The 18,082-nt window shown below is 46.5% G+C and overlaps 2 non-coding genes across 2 annotated transcripts; both read right to left on the reverse strand.

The window, feature by feature from the left end:
- Window positions 1–420: 420 nt before the first annotated feature.
- Window positions 421–558, reverse strand: LOC114810744. The gene has a single exon (XR_003758439.1). It is a non-coding gene; the product is annotated as a small nucleolar RNA SNORA7 (small nucleolar RNA).
- Window positions 559–14,155: 13,597 nt separating this feature from the next.
- Window positions 14,156–14,293, reverse strand: LOC114810464. Its single transcript, XR_003758163.1, has one exon. It is a non-coding gene; the product is annotated as a small nucleolar RNA SNORA7 (small nucleolar RNA).
- Between the last annotated feature and the right edge of the window lie 3,789 nt (window positions 14,294–18,082).

Raw genomic sequence — 18,082 nt, forward strand, 5'->3', positions numbered from 1 at the left:
TAATGCAGAAGAGTGGTAGAGCCGGGATTAGAACCCAGGTCCTAATCTTCTTTCTTTCCATTAGGCCACGCCGCTTCCTTATGGTGAAGAGTGGACTGTCCAACAGCCCTAGCTTTCCCCCTACCAACCCGGAATAGACCGCTCGCTCACCTATGACTTTATCCAAACCTCTCTTGAATCTGCTATGTTCTTTTTTTTGGTCTTATGCCATCGAGTCGTCGCCGACCCGTAGCGACGCCATGGACACATCTCTCCCAGAACGCCCCACCTCCACCTGCAATCCTTCCGGTAGCGGATCCGTAGGGTTTTCTTCGTAAAAATCCGGAAGCGGTTTACCGTGGCTTCCTTCCGCGCGGTCAACTTGAGTCTCCGCCCTCGACTCTCTCCCGTGTCACTGCTGCCCGGCCCGGGTGAGTTTTGACTTATAGCAGATTGTCTTGCACTCGCTAGCCACTGCCCAAGCTAGGAATGGAATGAGTGGGCCTCTGCTCGACTCTCCCTCCCGTAGCCGAGACTGGTAGAGGACTGGAAACTCTCCAGGTGCCACCCTGAGAGGGAGTGATATGTTCTGCCTGCACAGTTTTAAGGGACAGCAAATTCCACACACTGATCGCTGACTGTGGGCAGGGATCATGTCTACCAACACTGTTGCACTGTACTCTCCCAAATGCTTAGTACAGTGCTTTGCACATAAGGCGAGTGCTCAACAAATACGATTGAAATAATTTAGTTTTTTTGTGCTTTCTACCCTCAGGCCTTCAATAGGTACACACACCCCCCCGCCACCCTCACCCAGTCACCCCATCCCCTAATAATTTAGTTTTTTTTGTGCCTTCTACCCTCAAGCCTTCAATAGGTACACACCACCCCACACCCACCCACCCCATGCCCTTTGGCTGGTAAGGAGAGATTTGATTGACAACGATTTTGTCCTTGCCCTCATCACACCCTATATGATGTGCTCAGTCTATTACTTTCAATAATAACTGTAGTTATTGGTAAAGTTCATATTATATGCTACTGTCTCGGGGAGGCAGAGTGGACAGGTAGAGAGAGCACAGACCTGGGAGTCAGAGGACCTGGGTTCAAATCCCAGCTCTGCCACTTGTCTGCTGTGTGACCTTGGGCAAGTCACTTCACTTCTCTGTGCCTCATTTACCTCATCTGTAAAATGGGGATTAAGACTGCGAACATCCAGTGGTTGCCAATCCACCTCCGCATCTCACAGAAACTCCTCACCATCGGCTTTAAAGGACTCAATCGCCTTGCCCCCTCTTACCTCAGCTTGCTACCCTTCTACTACAACCCAGCCCGCACGTTTTTCTCTTCTAATGTCAACCTCCTCACTGTACCTCGATCTCGTCTATCTCACCGCCGTCCCCCCGGCCACATCCTGCTTCTGGCCTGGAAGGCCCTCCCTCTTGGGAGCTCTCGGGAGCATACGATGCATCAGTAAACAGACGCATTCCCCCTCCCAAGCACTTAGTACAGTGCCCTGCACGCAGTAAGCACTCAATAAATCTGATCGATTGAATGATTGCTAGTGATGATGACAGTGAGCTCTCAAAAAAACCTCATTCACTGATGGGTCGATCTCTTTCCCGAGTCCTGACTCTTAGCTCCGAGCCCATTATCATGTTGTTTTAATTTGGAATGATTAGTGATTGAGTGTTCTCTTTCAGGAATGCTTCTGTTTATTGTTATATTCAATCATATTTATTGAGCGCTTACCGTGGGCGAAGCAGTTAAAGTTTTAATCTCTAATTCCATTTTTGCGAATAGGTGTTGGCAGTTAAAATTTTAATCTTTAATACCACTTTTGTGGCTAGGTATTGTCCTTATGCCTAGAACAGATCAATGGTTACGATTCATGACAATGGCAACTGAGATTTTCCTATTAAAAATGTCATTCCTTGGCCGTTGCTCATTGACTGGTCCAGGAGAGTCTTTCCTTCCTTCGATCATTCAGAGTCACAGTTTTATCAGGGGCTCATAAAGCCATCATATTACCGAAAATAGCTTTAGAATAGGAGCTTGATTTATAATGAAAGAAGTGAGGCGGCACGGACAGTCATATAGTTTAAATCGGTAACGTGAGATGGAGTTATTCTTCCCAGGGGCAGGAACGCTGCTGCTTCAGTCGGAGCAATCGGACAGGACAACTAGCTAATATAGCGTTGGACGTATTAATATCGCATGGAGCAGCGTGGCCTCGTGGAGAGATCGTGGGCCTGGGAGTCAGAGGGTCTGGGTTCTAAACCCAGCTCTGCCACTCACCTTCTCTGTGATTTTGGGCAAGTCATTTCGCTTCTCAGTGCCTCCGTTTCCTCATCTAGGGCAGGCTGAGAAGGAAACCGAAAACTTTTTGCTCTTTCTTTGTCTCCCTGCTGCAGCTGAAGCTTTCCTTCACCCTGGACCGGGAGACCGGGATGTCCCAAGGGTGTTACATCTACCAGTACCGGGACGGTAACAAGTAAGGGACAGAAACTACAATCGGTGAACACCCGCCCCGCTAGGGAAACTGAAGCAGCACCAGATGATAAGCATCAGGGCTTGTGAGCCCCTTGTGGCACTTTGTTCAACCCGATAACTTCTATCTACCCCAGCGCTTAGAACAGCGTTTGGCACGTAGTAAGCGCTTAAATTTAATGACAATGGTGATGTGGCTGCACCCTGTCTCACAAAACGCCATGGGGATTCGATCCCTACTTATACGGGGAGCCCCAAGTGAGACGGGGACTGTGTCTGACCTGATTAACTTGTACCTACCAAGTGCTCAGAACAGTGCTTGACACATAGTAAGTACTTAACAGATGCCCCAGTTATTATTATCATTACTGTTATTAACAACAGAATCTTCAATTACAGATTCTTTATGTTCTACAAGAGCCCATGATGACTCTACTCGTTTTGCATGGAAAGGACTGGCAGAACTAGGAATGCTTTTCTGATAGCACGTCTGGAAAAGAAGTGATGTGGTGCCGGGGCACGTGCGCTGTGTTGGATATGGTCTGAGTGCTGCTACACAAGTTTTCCTTCCTGAGGAGATCTGCAAGAATGCAACTCTCGTGTTCTGGGAGAGCTGGGTGAAGGTGTATTTACTTGTAAAATTGAAAGTTATATATCTTAATTTGTAATTCTTTATTTTCTAATTGAAAGGGTGAGTGCAGGGGTGCCAGGGCTATAAACTGCCCAAAACAGAGGTCCTGAGGTCCAGAGCCACCAAACCCAGCGGTGCCAGGGCTGTGAACCGCCAAGAATAGAGGTGCTGGGGCTCTGAGTTGTCAAACCCCGAGGTGCTAATCAATCAATCAATCAATCAATGGTATTTAATGAGCACTTACTAAATGCAGAGCGCTGCACTAAGCACTTGGAAGAGCGCAAGACAACAGAATTAGCAGACGTGTTCCCTACCCATAATGAACTAAGGCTGCGAACCTCCAAGGCCTGCACCGGTTAAACTCTGCTTGAAGTTAACATAGCTCCCCCAGGAGATATTCTTTGCCAAATAAATGAGAAGCGGTGGGTGGCCTAGTGGATAAAGCATAGACCTGGGAATCAGAAGGACCTGGGTTCTAATCCCGCCTCCACCACTTGGCTGCTGAGTGACCTTGGTCAAGTCACCTCAGTTCTCTCTGCCTCAGTTACCTCATCTAGAAAATGGAGATTGAGACTGTCAGCTCCCTGTGGGACAGAGACTGTCCAACCTGCTTAGCTTATATCTAGGCCACACTGCTTCTCAGATTGATTGGGGTGATTTCTCCTGGGGCCACCTTCATTCATTCATTCAATCGTATTTATTGAGCGCTTAGTGTGTGCCGAACACTACACTAAGCGCTTGGAAGTACAAATCAGCAACAAAGGGAGACAATCCCTGCCCACATCGGGCTTACTCAAGGAGAGGAGAAGGACATCAGGGCTCAGTCTACGCTCTGGTGCGAAGCTCAATCAATCATCGGTATTTATTTAGGAGTAACAGTATTTATTAAGCCCTTACTCTGGGCAGAGCACCGTACTAAGCGCTTGGGAGAGTACAGTACAATGGTGTGGGTGGACACGTTCTCTGCCCTCAAGGAGCTTACACCCTGTGTGTCCGAGGAGTTTCCAACAACGAGATGGAACTTGAACAGCAACAACAAACACTCCTGCGATTCCTTAGGGACACAATGTTGAGAAATGCAGTGAATCGTATCATGCAGAAACATCTGGGGAGAGCGTGGAATGCAAGCGGACAGCTTCATAAATACCTGGCTGTGGTAGGGCCACCAAATGGGAGTTGTTTTAGAGCCTACTAAATATGCCAGTGGCTAGTTTAAACTCGGGGCAAAAGTACGTCCTCTGAAAAGGGCTCGTTCGCAACTAATAGAAGCAATGGAACCTAGTGGACAGAGAACGGAGCTGGGAGTCAGAAGGACCTGGGTTCCAATCCCCACTCTGCTACTTGCCTGCTGTGTGATCTCATGCAAGCCACTTGGGTTCTGTGGGCCTTAGTTGCCTCATCTGTAAATTGGGGATTAAGATCTCTGCTCATGTGGGGCAGAGACTGTTGCCCAACCCGATTAACTTGTATCTGTCTATCCCAGTGCTTAATACAGTGCCGGCACGTAGTAAATATGTAACAAATACCATTAGAAAACAACAACACAATAAGCTTATCTAGTGAAGTCCTGAGCATTTGGAATATATCTGACAGATCTGAAAAGGAAAGACTCCTAAAATAAATTGTCTACAGGAATTTGTAGACTGGTTAGGAAGCCTAAGGAAGATGAACTCTAGCCGTGTGTCACCCTCTTGACTGAATGCAGACCGTAGATTACCAAAAGACAAAAGAAACCAAAGTTAGTGTTCATTTGCTCCTCCAGTTAGATCATAGAGTTTCTGAGGTAAGGGACTCTGGGAGGGTAGATATCCAGGGCTCTTCGTAGAATAGGTGGCCGGTGCGGTGCTCTGCACTCACTAAGTGCTCAGCAAATAATGATGATCCTGAAGTGCTGTTGATTAGTTGGTATATATACATATATATATATATTTTAAAGTGTATTTAAGTGCTTACTGTATTCCAGGCACTGTACTAAACACTGGGGTAAATGCAAGCTTGGTTATATACATGATTGTACATATCAATTTGCTCCTCTAATGCTAACCTTCTCACTGTACCTCCATCTCATCTATCTCGCCATCGACCTCTTGCCCATGTCTTGCTTCTGGCCTGGAATGCCCTCCCTTCTCATATGTGACAGACGATGACTCTCCCCGCCTTCAAAGCTTGACGGAAGACACATCTCCTCCAAGAGGCCTTCCTTGACTAGGCCCTCTTTTCCTTTTCTTCAACTCCCTTCTGCTCCCAGCCCCACAGCGCTTACCTACAGCTCTCTAATTTATATTAATGTCTGTCTCTACCTCTAAACTGTAAGCTCATTGTAAGCGGGGTATGGGTCTGTTTTATTCTTGCATTGTACTCTCCCAAATGCTGAAAACAGTGCTCTGCACACAGTAGTGCTCAATAGAATACGACTGACTGACTGACGTGAGTCTCCCCGTCTTAATCCCCATTTACAGATGAGGTAACTGAGGCAGAAAGAAGTGAAGTGACTTTTCCAAGGTCACAAAGCAGACAAGTGGCAGAGCTTGGATTAATAATGATAATAATAATGATGATGATGTTTGTTAAGCGCTTACTATGTGCCAAGCACTGTTCTAAGCACTGGGGTACATAAAGGGTAATCAGGTTGTCCTACATGGGGCTCACAGTCTTAATCTCCATTTTAGAGGTGAGGTACCTGAGGCCCAGAGAAGTGAAGTTACTTGCTCAAAGTCACACAGCTGGCAAGTGGCGGAGCCGGGATTAGAACCCACGACCTCTGACTCCCAAGCCCGGGGTCTTTCCGCTGAGCCACGCTGCTTCTTAGAACCCAGGTCGTTCTGAATCCCAGGCCTGTGCGCTATCCTTTAGGCCATGCCGCTTCTCCACAGAGGAGGAACAACACAGTACTCAGTCAAGACTCCGTTAACACTTCAAGCCACGGTGCTCGAGCCCGAGGTGAGGACCAGAGAAGCGACTGGATCCCGGCCACCGTCATTACATCAAGCTTCTGCCCCTCTGTTGTAATTTTATCGAGATAAGCAGATGCAGCTGCTGCCGCCATGTACATCCATACCCGCTCCACCTTTGGTTTGGTTTCTTATTCAAAACATTTGCGTCAAAAGTCACATTAGCGGGCCTTATTGCCAGCACCAGTTCCGTCTAATTCGATCCCCGCTCCGCCGCCTCGAGTTGGGGATGGAGGAAGGTTTCTTTTGGCCAGGGAGGATCTTTGCCAGGGCCCAGGGCAACTTCTCATCTTATGTAACGCTTCTAAGTGAAATCGTTGGGTAAGCGGCGGCTGGGATGCCTTGCAGTGTAGCAGGAGTTGGCAGAATCTGATGTAACAAAACACAGAACTGTTGGGTTTCTGCTCGAAAGATAGTCACAGTGGGTAGCGCCTTTGATCTGCTGGAGTCCTGGGGGGGGGGTCACAGGAGCAGGACTGCATTCATTTAATCAATAGCCTTAAGAGAAGCAGCTTGACCTAGTGGAAAGAACATGGGTCTAGGAGTCAGAGGACCTGGGTTCTAATCCAGGCTCTGCTGCTTGTCTGATGTGTGACCTTAGGCAAGTCGCTTCACTTCTCTCAGCCTCGGTTCTCTTCATCTGCAAAATGGGGATTTGATACCCGCTCTTCCTCCTACTTAGACTGTGAGCCCAAAGTGGGACCCGATCATCTTGTATCTACCCCAGCGCTTAGTACAGTGCTGGGCACCTAATGTGAGCACTTAAAAAAACTCACTAATTTTTAACTGAGCACCTACTGTGTGCAGAGCAGTGTACTAAGTGCGAGGGAGAATGAAATAGCATTATTCATTCAATTGTATTTTTTGAGGACTTTGTGCAGAGCACTAGTACAGTGCTGGGCACATAATGTGAGCACTTAAAAAAACTCACTAATTTTTAACTGAGCACCTACTGTGTGCAGAGCACTGTACTAAGTGCGAGGGAGAATGAAATAGCATTATTCATTCAATTGTATTTTTTGAGGACTTTGTGCAGAGCACTGTACTAGCATTACTACATGAGGTTCCTGTCCTTAAGGAGTTTACAATTTAGCAAGGGAGGTGGTTACGTGGATCTGTGAGTTTCGGGCATTTGATATTTGCCCCACTCTCAAACTCACTTATATGCAAATCTTTAAATTTTGTCTTATAAGTGATTTATATTAATGTCTGTCTCCCTCCGTAGTCTATAAGCTCACTGGGGGCAGAAGCCACGTGGCCTAGTAAATAGCGCATAGGGCTGGGAGACAGAAAGACATGGGTTCTAGTCCCGGCTCTGCCACTTGTCTGCTGTGTGACCTTGGGCGAGTCACTTCACTTCTCTCTGCCTCAGTTCCCTCATCTGTAAAATGGTGATTAAGACGGTGAGCCCTATGTGGGACATAGACTGTGTCCCAACTGAAAAGCTTTTATGTACGTCAGCACTTAGAACAGTGCCTGGTACCTAGGAAGCAATTAACAGATGCCATTAGAAAAAAAAAGGTAACGTGCTGCCAAGAGCTTAGTACAGTGCTCCACCCATAGTAAGCGCTCAATAGGTACCACTGTTTGATCAGTGTGAAAATAAATTACAAAAAGGAGCAAGTTAGGGGACGTAGAACACGGAACTAAGTGCTGTGAAGGCAAGGGAGGGATGGGTTTCCCAGGGTTTAGGTGGTCTACAAGTGCTCTTGTACCTGTTGAGGGGGAAATTCATTCATTCATTCATTCAACAGTATTTATTGAGCACTTACGATATGCAGAGCACTGTACTAAGCGCTTGGAATGTACAATGAAGGCGGGAGATGAGAATCGAATCGGGGAAGACCTCCCCCCCGGTTGTGATTTCCGAAGGGTTTTGAAGATGAGAACAACACTGGGGTGTTGGATGTGAAGGGGAAGAAAATGCCAGGCAGGAGGCAAAGTGTGAGCAAAAGGTTAATGGAGGGAGAGACAAGCCTCTCACTCTAGACCATAAGCTGATTGTGGACAGGATATGTGTCTGTCAACTCTCCTGCACTGTACTCTCCCCAAGTGCTTAGTCCAGGGTTCTGCACATGTAAGCGCTCAATAAATTCCACTGATGATGGTGATGGTGATAAATCCTCTGTCCAAAACCCTATACCGACGCCCGATGTCAGCCCGCCGGTTAAAGTGTACCGAACGGCAGTGGAGTGAAAGGTTCTGCACCGGGTGGGATGGGAACACGTGAAAGAAGTGGAAGATGTAATAGCTGCCCCGAGGTTTACAGTCTAACATCCCGTGAAGGGATTTTCAGTCAAGGCCCATTTGTGCTCTGTTAGAGGGATAGAGAGCCCAGGTCAACTCTGGCAAGTCATGTGGAGAACTGAGCAAGTCTGATGAGGGACTCTTTCCAACCTAACGGGCCCATTCACATGGCAAGACCATTTCCCTTGACCCCAAATAAGGTAAAGTGGGTTCCTCTTTCCTGCACTCTCTGGGTTAATGACAAAGCGGACCCACCGCGAACCCTCGCCGGACCTGTAGAGGCTAATTGCTTTCTCAGCCAATTGTCACATTGAGGTGGGGTTCTGTTCAGTCTCAATATTTACTTTGCTCCTGAAGTTAGTGCCGGAGAAGGAAATTCCTTCTCGTCTTTGTCTCGTTCGTAATTGTTTCCGTCCATTTTCCTACTATTATTAATTCATTTAAACTTTCATGCGTTCAATGAATCGTATTTATTGAGCGCTTACCTTTGCAGAGCACTACGCTAAGTCCTTGGGGAGAGTTCAGTACAATTTAAGCTGGGTTTTCGGAGTCTTGATATCAGCTGATGGTTGGTAGTTTTTAGAGTCAGTGACTAAGGCTAGTAGTTACAGAGGGGGAGGCTGATAGAGGGAGGGGGTCACTTCTTTTCCCCATGAGTGGGGGTTATAATCAATTATTCAATCATATCTATTGGGAGCTTCCTTTGGGCAGAGCACTGTACTAAGCACTTGGGTGAGCACAATACAAAAGAGTTGGTAGAAACATTCCCTTCCCCACAATGAGTTTACAGTCTAGAGAGGGAGACAAACATTAATATCAATCAATAAAATATATTATATATATTTATTTGTATGTACATATACACACACACACATCCATATATTATTATTATACACATAATTATTATATACTGTGGATATATAAGATTCTGATGGAGAGGAATTGCATGTTTAAAATTAAAATGTGCACAGAAGTTAACACAGCCCACAAGTCCACAACATGAGAAGCAGCATGGCCTAGTAGAAAGATCATGGGCCTGGGTGTGAGAGGCTTGGGTTCTAATCCTGGCTATGCCACTTGCCTGCTGTGTGACCTTGGACAAGTTACTTCATTTCTCTGTGCCTCAGTTACCTCATCTGTAAAATGGGGATTAAGATTATGAGCCCTATGTGGGACAGGAACTTTGTTCAACCTGATTATCTTGTATCTACCCCATTGCTTAGTACAGTGCCTGTCACATAGTAAGCACATACAAAATAAATCTCAATGAAACTCAGCAGAGGCTTAATGATGAGGTTGTTGATGCTGATGGTGATGATAGTATTCCGAATTTTTATGTCCATTGGATTGCAAACCCCTTTGGGTTCTGTTGTACTCTCCCAAGAGCTTTTTTTTTTTTTAAAAAAAATGGTGTTTGTTAAACACTTACTATGTGCCAGGCACTATACTAAACAATGGGGTAGATACAATAGTGATGGTATTTGTTAAGTGCTTATCATGTTCTAGAAACTGTATAAAGAGCTGGGACAATGGATACAAGCAAATCAAGTTGAACAGTCTCTGTCGCATGTGGGGCTCACAGTCTCTATCTCCATTTTACAGATGAAGTAACTGAGGCCCAGGGAAGTGAAATGACTTGCCTAAAGTTACATAGCAGACAAAAAGGTGGAGCTGGGATTAGAACCCATTACCTTCTGACTCCCAGGTCTGTGTTAGATCCTTGTCTCACAGTGCCCTGCGTGGATAGGTCCCTTATAGACTGTAAGCTTGTTCAGTCAATCAATCATATTTATAGAGCGCTGTCTGTGTGCACTCTACTAAGTGCTTGGGAGAGTACAATATAACAGAGTTGTTAGACATGTTCCCCGCCCACGACAAAGCTCCTTGTGGGCAGAGAACTTGTCAACCAATTCTGTCGCGTTGTACTCTCCCAACAGCTTAGTACAGTGTTCCGCACACCCGTCCTTATCCATGAGGTTGGGTGAACCACGTCTCTGACCAAGGATGGCTCAAGGTCTGGTGAGAGACAGAGACATAGAAAGAGAAAAATGGAAGGAGAGAGAGAGTGGAAGAGGAGTTAGGTGGGTTGGATCTTCTATCCCCAATCAGGAGGATGGTTGTCCAAGAGGAAAATGATTATCCAGTCCCTCCAGGTGCCACTATGGGAGGCAAGTTTGGTGCTGGGTGGATTGTAGGTATGATCCAGGATTGATGGAGAGATCAAGGTAAGAGACATAGAGAGAGAGAGAGGGGAGTTAGTGGCAGAGAGGGGAAAGTAAGCATTAGTTGGTCCACATTTAATCGTGAGGATGGATGTCCTGGTTCCCGGTCCACCTTCTCACCTGGTTCCTCCATGCTTCTTGGTGGCCCTGCTGGGGAGAGACGTCCTGGGTTGGGTGGACTAAGGGGATGAGCCCATCATGAAGATGCTCATGGTCTCAGGCACCCCTCTGAGGCCTGTCAGAGAGCCACGTTGGCGGTGGCCACGGAGACTGCCGACGTGGCTCTCTGCGAAATTACAAAAGGGAGAATTGAGTTCAATCTTCTGAGAAGCAGTGTGGCCTGGGAAGCAGAGGATCTGGGGTCTAATCCAGGCTCCGACCCTTGTTTGTCTGTGCTTCAATTCCCTCATCTGTAAAATGGGGATTAAAGTTGTGAGCCCCATATGGGACAACCTGATTATCTTTGGTCTTCCTCAGTGCTTACTACAGCGCCTGGTACAGAGGAAGCACTTAATAAATACCATTAAAAAAACTTCCCTAATTCCCCTTGCAGTGAAAAGCAGGCACCATCTATTTCTGACCCTCTTCCTGCTTTGCTTTGGGAGCCTCGAGCTAGTCCATAAATCCTCAGCTTTCTCCTTGAAAGGGGAACTAATCATTTCTGACAGAGGGGCTGAGAGGTAGATTTAATTATGCTGTGGAAGCTAGCTCTGAGGAGACCCCTGACCTCATCTTTCGCAATTAATTTGAACCCAATCTGGGTCTGAAAGTGATTCCAGCCCAAACAGCTCAGGTCCTGATGATACTTCAGCCCGTAATGAAAAAGCCTCATCCTACAGCTAGATTCATCTGCTCTAGCCTAGCTGAAGGGAGGATAGGCTGATTTCCGACGGAAAAGCTACTTCCATCCAAAACGTCTGGCCTATTTCCGGCCAAAAACGGTTTTTGGGGGCCCTGAGTTATCCAGATAACAGCCTCAATCCTCCCCTACACTTTGCTTGAGCAGAACTGGTCTTAGTGTTTGACATAGGGGTGGTTCCGTTGGTGCAATTATAAATGAAACAGGAAATTCACAGTTCAAAGCACGCCCATCGATTGCAACAACATTAAAACTGTTCAAGCGCAGGCTAAGTGATCTTAACTTTTCAAAAGATCATCTTTGGCTTATTATTCTTGGCAACCTTGAGGCTGATTTATCTGTACTGCTTTAGTAGTGAGGTATAATACCAAGCAGACCGGGATTTTACACGACTGCACACGTCTCAAACCAAGCAGAAGAAGGAGTGCTACCTGTCTGAGGCCAACTCCTCCAGTGTTACAGTATTCTAACTGGAACAGTTTAGGAGTTGGAAACTCAACTTGTCAGCTGAAAGAATAGTCTGAGAAAACACTTTTTGGATTCCGATTTGTAGCACTTGCCTTTAGGCTGTAGGCAATCGAGTTTACGCTACTTCTTAAAACACCCCGCTGCATCAGAGGGAGGAAATCATCCTAGAGATGACAGCTTACATCAGAACAAATTTCACAGGGCTTCCGACCTTCTAACCAGAAACCTTAGCTTCTCATTATAGTCATTTGGGTCAGGGTCCTTGGATTTTCTATAGTAATTCCGTCTAGCAGGTAGGTTTCACGAATCTTCGATCTGGCATATTCATTCATTCATTAGTATTTATTGAGCGCTTACTACGTGCAGAGCACTGTACTAAGCGCTTGGAACGTACAATTCGGCAACATATGGAGACAATCCCTGCCCAATGATGGGCTCACAGTTTAATCAGGGGAGATAGACGGACAAAAACATATATTTTCAGCAATTTAGAATAATAATGATAATAATAATAATAATAATGATAATGTTGGTATTTGTTAAGCACTTACTATGTGCCAAGCACTGTTCTAAGCGCCGGGGTAGTTACAAGGTAATCAGAGTGCAGAGCACTGTTCTGGATGGATACTATGTATAAAGCACTGTGCTTGGCACCTACTAAGTTCAAAATAGTGTCCTGAGTGCTTACTAAGAACAAAATACTGTACTAACCACGTACCCGGTGCACGGGGCTGTTCTTAGTACTTGGGAGCATACGGTAAGAGTATCTGACATGGTTTCTGTTCTCAAGGAATTTAGAATCTGTTGGAGAAGACAGGAAGATCCAAATTGCATACATAGAGTGGGAAGAGTAGAGAAGAATAGAGAAGCATTGCCTAGTGAATAGACTATGGGCCTGGGAGTCAGAAGGACCTGGGTTCTTAATCCTGGCTCCTTCACGTGTCTGCTGGGAGACCTTGGGCAAGTCACTTCACTTCTCTGGGCCTCAGTTCCCTCATCTGTAAAAGGGGGATCAAGACTGTGAGCCCCATGTAGGTCAGGTTCTGTGTACAACCCTATTTGTTTGTATCCACCCCACCGCTTAGTTCAGTGCCTGGCACATGGTAAGCGCTTAACAAATACCATTATTCTTACAATTAGAGTGTGGAATAAAGAAATAAATACATGGAGTACATACACTGTTATACACATAGGTGCTTGGGTCTAGCTAGCTAAGTTTAATGATCACTTTCAGCTTTCTCTATGATCAGGCCAAGGGCACCCAGGATCTAATAATTCCAGGAGAAGCAGCATGGCTTAGTGGAAAGAGCACGCGCTTGACAGTCAGAGTTTGTGGGTTTTAATCCCAGTTCCACCCCTTGCTCGCTGTGTGACCTTGGGCACATCGCTTAACTTCTCTGCACCTCAGTTACCTCAACGGTAAAATGGGGATTAAGACTGTGAGCCCCATGTGGAACAACCTGATGACCTTGTATCGACCCCAGTGCTTAGAACACTGCTTGGCACATAGTAAGCACTTAACCAATACCATTATTATTATTACTTCCTTTAGCTACAGATTTCCTTGGGGGTGGAGACAACAGAGCCCATGGCAACGGGCCCAGTCCCTCAATAGGAAGAAAAGGCGCAGTTTGGGACTTCCCCAAGGTACTGCTTTTGGCTGTAGGAGTGATGGTTGATACAGTAGCAGCAGGTAAAGGGGAGAGAGACGGCTGATGTCTCCTCCTCCGTTTCTTTTCCTTCTCCTCTCTCCTTCCTCTTCTCCTTCTGCTTCTCTCTTTCCTCCTCCTCTTTCCTTCTTCCTCATCCTTCTTCTTTTCCTTCTTTTTCTCTCCTTCTCCCTCCTCCTCTCCTTCTTCTTCTCCTCCTTCTCCTCCTCTTTCGCTCCTTCCTCTTCTTTTTCTCATGCTTCTCCTCTTCCCCCTCATCGCTTTCCTCCTCTTCTACTAGTCACCCCAGTGCTCTCGCGGCCTTCTCCAAAGCCATTCCTTCAGGACTCCCCGTGAGGCAACCGGGACAGCGTTACCGGGTGTGTGTGTGTTTGTATGTGAAGGCTTGCAAGTGTTTGTGAGTGTATGGAGCATTATATTTTTGTACTGTCTTATGCTGTTGAATCGTCTCCGACCCATAGCGACGCCATGGACACATCTCTCCATCTCCATCTGCAATTGCTCTGGTAGTGGATCCATAGAGTTTTCTTGGTCAAAATCCAGAAATGGTTTAGCCCTGCCTCCTTCCGCGCAGTCAACTTGAGTCTCCGCCCTCGACCCTCTCCCCTGCCACTGCTGCCCGGCACAGGTGAGTTTTGACTTGTAGCAGATGGCCTTCCACTCGCTAACCACTGACCAAGCTAGAAATGGAATGAATAGGCCTCTGCTTGACTCTCCCTCTCGTAGTCAAGACTGATAGAGTATTGGAAACTCCCCAGGTGCGACCCTGAAGGGGGCATATTTATATATGCTGGTGTGTATTTGTGTGCAAGCATATGTGGGTGTTTGTATGTCTAAAGCGTGTTTGCTTATGATTGTGTGCTCACGCTTCTGTCTCACCCTCCTTTTTTACTCCCTGTCTCTTTCCCTCTCTAATGTTTTCACTCTCTTTGATGTTCTTTTTGTGTCTCTGTGTATCTCTTACTATTTCCCCTATTCATAATCTGTTTTAATGTTTGTGTCCCCTTGTAGACTATAAACTCCTTGTGGGCAATGATAGCATCTACCAGCACTGTCGTATTTTACCTACCCAAGAGCTTAGTACAGTGACTCCGTACACAGGACGTGCTCAAAAAGTATCATTGACTAATTAGGTTTCTCTGTCTTTTGTTCAGTCTTCTCTCTCTGCATCTCTGTCTCTCTGCCTTTGTGTGCCTGTTTCTTTTTAATCTCTTCATTTGTAATCTCTGATTTTGACTTCCTCCCGTTCTCTCTTTTTTCTTTCATCCTTTCCCATTTAACTCTGCAGCCTCCTCCGCTTTGAACTCCAGACATTCAGTGTGCGGGCGTGTGTAGAAATGGACTGTTGGCAGCTCTTAATAATAATGCAAGTAGAGTTTTGGTCTAAGTGGATAGCAGTTGGGCTGAGATTTCATTGGAGGTTGCCTCGATCCTACCTTTAGGGAAAGGATAATTGTAGCATCGGTTCTTTCCTAGCCTCTTCTAAAGGGCTCAGCCGTTTCTGCAGTATCTGTGAAAGGCAGAGCTTTGACTTCATAGTGTTAGAGGACCCAAAATGCTTCTTCGCTCTAGACGATTAAAATTGGGATTTTTAGAAGTAGCAGTAATCTCACTGCCCCTTTGTTTCTCTTGGCAACTTTCTATTTCCTCTTTCTGATGAATCACCCACCTTTTGCCCTATGATTTTTTTTTTCTGCGGAAGCAGATTGTTGCGCTCTAGGTTATAGGTGGAGGGAGAAGGAGATCGGAGATGATAATTATCATGTCTTTTAAAACACGGAAAAATTGCTTCACCATGCCGGGTACAAACAAACCCAAATGGTCATTCATTGAAATTCAAAGCATCCTAACCTCTGAATTGCGTTATCCGAGGGGGTGTCTGCCAAAGTGAGCTCACGCCAAGGCTGGCAGGTTCCTGAGTTCTCTAGGGCTCTTACTGGGACTTTGGAGATGAAGGAGTGCTTGGGGGTCTCCTGAGGAGTGACGTGCTGCTAGAGGAGCAGAAGCAGAATGAAACTTGCAGGGCATGAGGATATTTCCAAGAAAGCCCCAGGGGACTTTGCTCAGACTCAGAATCAGTTTTGAAAGCAATGATATATGTATATTTGTATATATATATACATATCTTAAATGGTATTTAAGAGCGTACTGTGTGCCAGACACTGTACTAAGGGCTGGTGTGCATGTCCTGCATGGGGCTCACGGTCTCGATTCCCATTTTACAGATGGGGTCACTGAGTCCCAGAGAGGTGAAGTGACTTGCTCAAGGTCACACAGCAGACAAGTTGTGGAGTTGGGATTAGAACCCAGGTTCATCTGATTCCCAGGCCCGTGCTCTATCCAGTAGGCCATGCTTCATGAGCCCCCACTTTGGGTGGCGATCCAGAAGTATGGGGCACAATCCCAATTTTTGATCCATTTACGGAATGGGCTGTCTGTTTCGGAAGACCAGTAGACCTAAAGGAAGCAGCATGGTGCAGTGGAAGATCCAATCTGGAAACCGGAGGATCCAAGTTGGAGGAGCTGGGTTCTAATCCTGGCTTTGCCACCGGTCTGTCACCTAACTTCTCTGTACCTCAGTTTCCTCTTCTGCAAAACGGGGATTCGATATTTGTCCTCCTCCTCTTTAGCCCTTGAGTCTCATGTGGGTCAGGGATCTCATTATCCTGCATCTGCCCCAGTGCTTAGTACAGTGCCTGGGATACAGTAAGTGCATAACAAATACCATTATAATTATGTATTCTGTACTCCCTGGACCTGCACTCACCATTTAGGGAAGAGGAAGGATGGGTATCGAATTGCTGTTTTACAGATGGGGAAACTGAGACATAAGGAAGGTAAGTGGTTTGCCCAAGGTCACGCAGCAGGCGAGTGAGACCGGAAAGGGCACGGGGTTGAGAGTCAGAGGATGTGGGTTCTAATCCCGACTCTGCCATTTGTCTGTTGTGTGACCTTGGGCAAGCCACTTAACTTCTCTGTGCCTCAGTTAAATGGGGATTAAGACTGTGAGCCCCACCTGGGACAATCTGATTAAATTGTTCCTACCTCAGTGCTTAGAACAGTGCTCAACATATAGTAAGCACCTAACAAATACCATAATAATAATTATTATAATTATTGAGACAGCCAGGATTAGAACTCAGGTCTCTGTCTCCCAGGCCCGGGCTCTTCCCACTAGGTCATGTGGGAGAGCAGTGAGGGAAGGGCAGTTTGGTGACTTGCTCCAACTCTACTCCTCACTCTTCCATGTCTTCGATAAGCCCTTCCATCCTCGCAGCCAGAGAAGCCTACAACTTGTGTGTCATCTCGATCTCCTCACTTGGTTTAAACCTTCACATTCAGCCTGTCACTAAAACCCAACAGTTTTCCCCAATATTTCTCTAATCCGTCCCTTCCTTTCAACCCCCAAAGCCACCACGACCACCACTCCTCTGGTTTCAACTCTCGTCTTCTCCTAATTAGATGACTCGGTCAGCCTCTTTGCCCGTCTCCCTGCTTCCAGGATCTCCCTTCTACTTCCTGACCTAGATCATTTTTTTAAAATGTCACCCTGCCCACTGTCTCCTCTCTTCAAAAACGTGGAATGGCTACTCGATTCCCTCCAAATTCCCGACCGCTATCTTCAACGTTGTCCACCATCTCTCTCCTTTCTTATTTTGCCTCCTTGTTCTTTTCTTTCCAGCCTCCGCTTCAGGCTCCCCTCAGCTAACTTTCCTACTGTGGCTCATCTTCTCTCATCTTCTGCCGCTTTCTCAGACCCTTCCCCTTGCCTGAAACTCCCTCCCCCTCTTTCAAATCCACCACACCGCTGCTCTCTCCAGCTTCATGGTCTTCCTCGAAGCGTACTTGTTCCAGCAGGCATTTCCCAGTTAATTTTCTTCTCCCCGGGTCGTTTCCTCCCCCTTCCCGCTTCAGTCTTTACACCTCCTCAGCCTCCCTTACCACTTTGATACATGTTGGTGAGCTGACAGTCCAGACTGAATGTGGAAGCAGCATGGTTTTTCATTCAATCGTATTTATTGAGAGGTCTCTGTGTGCAAAGCACTGTACTAAGCGCTTAAAGGCTTAGCGGGTAGAGCACAGACCCGAGAGTCAGAAAGTTGCGTGTTCTAATCCCGGCTTAGCCACTTGTCTGCTGTGTGATTTTGGGCAAGTCACTTCGTTTCCTGGGCCTCAGTTCCCTCATGAGCAAATTGGAGATTCAATGTCTGTTCCTCCTCCTGAGACTGTGAGCCCCATGTGGGACCTGATGATCTTGTTTCCACCCAGAGATTTAGTAGAAGGCTTGGCACATAGTAAAAGCGCTTAACAAATGCCATGATTATTATTACACGGGTTTGAAGAATAGATGAGAGATTAGGACTGCTGAGGTAGGTTTGGGAGTTGTTGGTTCAATGGAAAGAGCCTGGGCTTGGGAGTCAGGGGTCATGGGTTCTAATCCTGGCTCTGATGCTTGCCAGCTGTGTGACTTTGGGCAAGTCACTTAACTTCTCTGTGCCTCAGTTACCTCATCTGTAAAGTCGATTTCAGTCGATTGGACTGTAAACCCGTCAAAGGGCAGGGAC

The sequence above is a fragment of the Ornithorhynchus anatinus genome, chromosome 3, assembly GCF_004115215.2.
Source record: "Ornithorhynchus anatinus isolate Pmale09 chromosome 3, mOrnAna1.pri.v4, whole genome shotgun sequence".
In the NCBI taxonomy this organism is placed as follows: Eukaryota; Metazoa; Chordata; class Mammalia; order Monotremata; family Ornithorhynchidae; genus Ornithorhynchus; species Ornithorhynchus anatinus.